Source organism: Symphalangus syndactylus, chromosome 3 (genome assembly GCF_028878055.3).
Source record: "Symphalangus syndactylus isolate Jambi chromosome 3, NHGRI_mSymSyn1-v2.1_pri, whole genome shotgun sequence".
Classification (NCBI taxonomy): domain Eukaryota; kingdom Metazoa; phylum Chordata; class Mammalia; order Primates; family Hylobatidae; genus Symphalangus; species Symphalangus syndactylus.
Window position 1 is genome coordinate 30,132,144 of NC_072425.2, and position 7,474 is coordinate 30,139,617.

Genomic DNA, 7,474 nt, shown 5'->3' on the forward strand with positions numbered 1-7,474 from the left:
CCTCCCCTTTCCAAAGATAGGGGAGCCCCACCCAGTAGCCACCACCACCCCAGGCCACGAGGAGTACTGCCAGACTACTGCCAAAGTTTTCTTAAGTCAGCTTGTGGTGCATGCTGCCTGGCCTGGGACTCACTCATCAGGGCAGTGGGCTCTCCTCTGACCCAGGGCAGTTCCATAAACACCATCCAAGAATCAAGTCCTGGAATTGGGGACCCCAGGAGCCCACTTGGTGCTCTACCCAACTGCTGGTATCTAAGGTGCAAGACAAGTCCCCTTTACTTTTCCCTCTGCTTTTCTCAAGCAGAAGGAGTTTTGCCCCATATCCACCTCAGATGTGCTGAGTCTCATCTGAACCCAGCAAGTCCCAGAGGCTTACCCTAGGCCCTCAAAGTAGTACCTGGACATCACTGATGTTTATTCAGGGCCCAAGAGCTCTTCAGTTAGCAGATGATGAATTCTGCCAGGACTGTGTCCTTTCCTTCAAGGCGCTGGGTTCCCTTCTGGCCCAGGGTATGCCTATAAATGTCATCTGAGAGCTAGGGCCTGGGACAAGGACCTCACAACTCTGTCTGGTGCCTTCTCCTGCTGTAGCTAAGCTGCTATCCAATATGCAAGACAAAGTCCTTCTTATTCTTTCCTCTCCTCTCCTCAAGCAGAAGGAAGGGGTCTCTTCTGGAGCCAGGAGCTGTGCAGCCTGGGTCTAGGGGAAGGGTGATGCCAGCACTTCCTTGGCTGATGCAGCTGGTGTCTCTATGTCACATGTCACATGCCACCCAGTCCGCTGTCTCTGGCCCCAGTTTGGCACTAGGACTCACCTAAGAGTTGCAGGCCTTATGGCCTAGACTGCCTTTCAAGTTTACTTGGAGACACAGAGCACTGTAGCCCTCAGTGGTGAGGTTTGCAGGAACTCAAGTTTGGACTGCTGGGATTCATGATTCCACTCTGGCTAGGGCTGGTTTAAATGCTTCCTCGGTGGGTGGGCATCAGCTGAGTTTTGTCCAGTTTTCCTTTCTGCTCTAACAAGACAACACTGAGTTCAACTGCCTCACAATTGCTGTGCTCTCCCTCCCGCAGCACCCAGAAAAACGCTCCACATCATGGCTGCTGGAGGGTGGGGGAGGGGTGACATCAGCAATTCAGAGCTGTTTTTCTATCTCCTGAGCGCCTCTTTCAGCAATTTGAAGTTAGAACCAGGTACTGTGAGTGCTCACCTGATTTTTGGTTCTAACTAAGGTATTTTTTGGTGTGTAGATAGTTCTTAAATTGGCATCCTTGTGGGAAGGACGGTCAGTGGAGCCTCCTATTCTGCCATCTTGCTCCACATCCCTTGATTTGAATAGAAGCTGCAATTACCTTTAAAAACATTTTGTCCTCTTGGTTCAAGCTCTTTTCCAAGCAAAAATATTGTACCCAAATACTCCTTAAATGGGCTACCTAGGCATATATTTTTAAATAATTAACTCAAGCCCTCTTTTAAATAAAGTATTAATTAGTGTTCTATTTGAGTAAACATGTAGTATAGGGAAAAATTGTGAGACTTTGAAATTTAGTGAGACTACTGACTAGCTCATTAATTTTGGTTATTTTATGCTTTCGTTGGCTCTGAGATTTGTTTTACAGCCCTGAAAGTTGCAGAAAATTGATAGTAATGCAAATAATTCTTGTCCGTAAATATGCAAGTTGTGTCCCATGTGATGCAACTGATTACCACTCTGTAAATATTGACCAGTTTTGCAAGTTTCTGTCTATTTGTAACCCCTGTTCCACCCAGCAGCACCTATTACTGTCTATAGAGAACCTTCTTTTGGTCCACACTCTGTTGTGCAGTTACTAACTCAACAATGTCATATATGCACACATACACAAGCACACACACACCAGTGATTACAAAGTCAATTCATAGTATAATGGTGGTTTGACTATTTTTAAATAGTATTTTTATTAAGTAAATACAATTGTTTTGGTATTTTTAATCTGAATATTGAAATGCAGGAGAAAACTAAATACTGCATTAAAAAATGAGGCAGTATTGTTTCCATTTCATTGATGTAGGGAAACAGAATCAGAAATGAAAATCACCCACCTGATAAATAAATGCAGTAACCAGGACACTAACCCAAATTTTCAGAGACCAAATTAGTTACATTCTATTTTTTTGAGGGAAGCTTTCTTTATCTTTCTCCAAATACTCAAAGAAGTAAAATCTCTGTATGATAAAGATAGATCTATTATATCTAGAATATGAGAACTTCAAAAAGCATCAGACTAATAGTATTGCAGAAACACAGGTAAAAGAAACACTAAAATTTCAATATTATTGTTTTGCTGTGGTATTGCAGATAGCAAATTCAACTAGCACAAAGGAAATTCAAGAAAAGCACAAGACCCAGACGTGTTTTTAATGAAGCTTCAAAACTAGGTTGGAAAATAAGTCACATTTTATCACAAATCATCCTGATAAAAGTATAAAATAACATATTTAAAAGCCCAATAAGTGCAATAATATAAGCTAATAAGAATAGCTAACATGTAGTAGGAGTTTACTGAGATCCAGGCACTGGTCTAAGTGCTTTTACATTCAAATAACTCTTGCAATATTCACAGGTATTCTATGAGATGGATCCTATTATTATTCCCAATGCGAAGATAAGATAAAGAGGACCTGAGGGGCTAATTTAATTCAAGGAATGTTATGGGAATGTTGAAGTGGTAGAACTCCTGTGGTTAAGTCCAGGGAGCAATCCTGTGGGGTTTGGCTCTGGAGGGCTTCACCCTTGGCCAGCCAGGGAAGAAAGATCTACAGGAGAAATTAGCTGTGCAGATCTGATGGTGCTGAGAAAAACGTCTAGGACTTCAAAGAGGGAAGGGTACTGTGTAGCTTTCTGTCAGGGATGAAGCTTGGCTAAGGTACAGCAGGAAGAACATGGAGAAGGAAAGGGTAATGGAAAGAGAGCTGGATAAGCAGAAGAGGAAGGAGGCTTAAATGGCCTATGAAGATCATACTTTAAAAATATATTTCCTTGACAGATGTTAAAACTTCTTTGTGACTAGTTTATTTAAAATTTGTTTTATTTTAAAATACTGAATATAATGCAACTAATAAAGGTAAAAGTATCTCTTAATACCACTATTAAAGTTTCAGAAGTGGTGAGAGCTACCTCTTTCTGCATTCAGGCTCTTGAACAAACTGAAGAGTAAAACAAATATTAAGGCAGACAGGAAATTAAAATATCAACTTCATGACTATGAAAGATTAAGCTGGAGGATGCAGCTTAGCTTCAGAGCCAGAAAGACCAGCTCTGCTAGCTGAATCTCAGATCTAGATAGGCTTGCCTGTCATAGCATCACTGAATCCTGGGCAAGTACAGGGGATTCATAAGTGGAAGATAAAGAGGGCAGTTGAAAGGAACATGCCTGCTCTTTTCCTCCCAGATTTATGAAGCAGATAAGTTATTCCACCATCAGCAAAGAAAGACATGGAGTTAAACTAACTGAGCTTCCTTCATGTGAAAGAAACTGCTAGAAAACAGAAGAAGTGTTTCTCATCAACAGCCATCCCTCTTGAAATATTTTATACTAAGAAACAAAAGAACCATATTTGTTAAAAACTTACACTAAAATCATACTCAGTGGTGAAACATAGAACGTTTTCCCTCTGGTTAGGAACAAGACAAAAATGTCTGTTAGCATCAATCCTATTCAACATTGAACTGGAGGTCCTAGCCAGAGAAATAAAGAAAAAGAAATAAATTATATAAAGATAAAAGAAGTGACACTTGTATATTAACAGATGATACAAATATTATAGTTAAAAAATAATACAAAAGATTTATAAACAAATGAATTTAGCAAAGTTGCTAGGTATGAAGTAAATATACAAAAATCAATTATGTTTCTTTTTTCACTTTTATTTTAGTTTCAGAGGTACATGTGCAGGTTTTTTATGTAGGTAAATTGCATGTCATGAGGGTTTGGTGCACAGATCGTTTTATCACCCAGGTAATAGGCAAAGGTAGTTTTTAGATCCTTACTCTCCTCCCACCCTCCACCCTCAAGTAGGCCCCAGTGCCCGCTGTTCCCTTTTTTGTATCAATGTGGACTCAATGTTTAGCTCCCACTTATAAGTGAAAATTTGTGGTATTTGGTTTTCTACTCCTGTGTTATTTGCTTAATTCTATTTCTTATACTATCAACAAATAACTAGAAAATAAAATTTAGAAAAATAAACCATTTACAATAGCACTCAAAAATATCACATACCTAGGAATAAATCTGATGAAAAATGTAAAACCCTCTACACTGAAAATTATACAATATTGCTGAGAGAAAGTAGAGACCTAGTGGAGAGAGATGGCACACACATGAGTTGGAAAATTAAATATAAAATAATGTAAATCCTCCCCAAATTGATCCATGGAATCAATGTTATCACAGTTAAAATCACTACAGGTTTTTTTGTATGGAAAATGACAAAATGTTTGTAAAATCTATTTGGAAATACGAAGAACCTAGGATAGCCAAAATAGGTTTGAAGAAAATGAGGAAATTGCAAGTCTTACTGTTACAGTAGGTAGCTCATCAGGCATGAGCAGTGTAGAAGAGGGCTCTCCCCGACTTCACAGTCCCCCCCACCCCCTGCCACACACATCAGGAATGACAGGTGACAATCAGGTAATGGTTAATAATGGTCAGGCCATTGTTAACTGTCACTCTAAAATAATAATTGGTCACAGCCGGTGCCAGGGAAAGGCCATCTCCTGCTACATAGAAAACACCTGAAACTAGTGATCAGCAGCTTCCTGGAGTTGGGAAAGTGGACTCAAGTATGTGCATGCAGACAGCCTAACCCAAGGGAAGAATCAAAGGAGAAGTGACGCAAGACCCCGGAAGTATGCCAACATATAAAGCCAAAGTTAAACATAAAACCAAAGTATGCCAAAGTAAAACAACGTCAAACGGTCAAACCGCGCGCTTGTCTTTCAAGTCGCCCGCTTGGTCCTCTTCCAAGTGTACTTTCTTTCCTTCTTTTCATTCCTGCTCTAAAGTTTCTTAACAAACTTTTAGTCTTGCTCTGAAACTTGCCTCAGTCTCTCCTGCCTTGTGCTCCTCAGTTGAATTCTTTCTTCTGAGGAGGCAAGAACTGAGGATGCTATAGACCCACATGGGTTCACTGCCAGTAACATTACTATCAGATGTCAACTACATCGCAAAGGTAATCAAAGTACTGTGGGCGTTAGCATAAGAATAGAGAATATAGTCAATGGAATAAATCAACACAGGTATTATCATCTGAATTGTGACAAAAGTCTCAGTGTAGAAACAATGCCCTTTTTAATAAATGCTGCAGGAATAATTGTATCTGTAAAACAAATCAACTTTGAATCCCCCACCTTACACCATACATAAAAATTTATTTGAGATAGATTACAGACATAAATGCAAACGGCATGACAATAAAGCTTCTGAGATAAAGTATAGGAGAGTACTTTCATAATATTGAAATAGATAAAATATTTTATACAGAATATGAAAGGCACAAACCATAAAAGTAATGAATTGCTATTCACTACAATTAAGACCTTCTGCTCATCAAAGGACATCATTATGAAAGTGAGTAGAAAAGCCACAGGTTGGAAAAAACTTTGCTCTGTGACAAAGGAGTCATATTCACAATACTATGTATAAAAATTCCTATAAATCAATTAAAAAGACAAATCAACCTAATTTTAAAATGAGCAAAACAATCGAATAGGACTTCAAAAAACACACTACCCATATGTCCAGTAGCTAATGATTCCCTGACGCTATCATTAGTCATCAGAGAAATGCAAATTAAAGCCATATAACCATCAAATTAAAATTACTACACACCCACCAAGTTACTAAAATTGAGATGACTGACAATATCAAGTGTTGGTGAGGAAGTGAAGCAACTGGAAACCTCATATATTGCTGGAGGAAGTGAAAGTGTTACAATCATTTTGGAAACCTGTTTGGCAATACCTACTAAAGCTAAACATATGCTTGCCTTATGATCCAACCATGCTACTCCGAGGCATATTTGTAGAAGTGAGGTCATATGTCAACAAAAAGGATGGGTAGAAGAATATTTGTAGCTTCTGAGCAAAACAACTCTCTGAATATTACCTTACTTTGGAAGGTATTGGCATACATTTGAATTAAAGTCAGAATTTTTCAAAATAAGCCCTAATTTAAAAGACTATTCTATATTCAAAGTAAAACAATATTAATAGAACTTTCCTTTGCAAAAACAATAAAGGAAACAAGGCATTTTGTAAAATGTGGTCCTGAACAAGTCACAGTAAAAAATAAATGTATATTTAACTTCCACCTCCTCAAAACAGAGGCTACTTTCTGTTCCTCAGCCTTGGAAACAAGGTGAAGAACAGCCTATATGCAACTTTGGACAGGGGTTTACCAAAACAAAGCTGAAGAAGTTGACCATGGACACCTCAAAAGAATTTCGGAGAACCTGACCAAAGGATCCAAATTCTGTTTTTTGTTTTTGTTTCTGTTTTTGTTTTTTTTGAGACGGAGTCTCATCCTGCTGCCCAGGCTGGGGTGCAGTGGCGTGATCTGGGCTCACTGCAACCTCCGACTCCCAGGTTCAAGCTATTCTCCTGCCTCAGCCTTGCAAGTAGCTGGGATTACAGGCACCTGCCACCAGGCCCGGCTAATTTTGTTGTATTTTTAGTAGAGATGGGGTTTCACCATATTGGCCAGGGTGGTCTCAAACTCCTGACCTCAAGTGATCTGCCTGCCTCAGACTCCCAAAGTGCTGGGATTACACGTGTGAGCCACTGTGCCAGGCCCAAATTCTATTTTTAATAACTAATACAAAGGTGAAGTGGCTCCTTCCAAGTAGCAGTGCTGCCGGGGCCTGGCCCAAGCCTAGCCCTGAGCTCGACACTCATGCTCCCAAGCAAACCGTGATGCTCCTGCTCCAAGGTAGACCTTTTCCCTTTAGAGGTTCAGTGTCCAGGGAGCTCTATGATTGTGTGAATGAGGTGAGCACCAACTCCATATGAGTATTTTAAGGCTTGGAGTCAAAGTATTTTCCTAATACTCCTAGGCAGAGTCCATGGCCCATCTCCAGTTTGTTCTAATTTCTTACCACGTATCTGTAGATCTAGGACAACAGACCTTCATCATAATCACAACTAATGTCCATTCTAATTTTTTTTTTTTTTTTTTTTGAGAGAGAGTCTTGTTCTGTTGCCCAGGCTGGAGTGCAGTGGTGCCATCTCGGCTTACTACAAGCTCCATCTCCCAGGTTCATGCCATTCTCCTGCCTCAGCCTCCTGAGTAGCTGGGACTACAGGTGCCCGCCACCATGCCTGGCTAATTTTTTCATATTTTTAATAGAGATGAGGTTTCACCATGTTAGCCAGGATGGTCTCGATCTCCTGACCTCGTGATACACCTGCCTTGGCCTCCCAAAGTGCTGGGATTA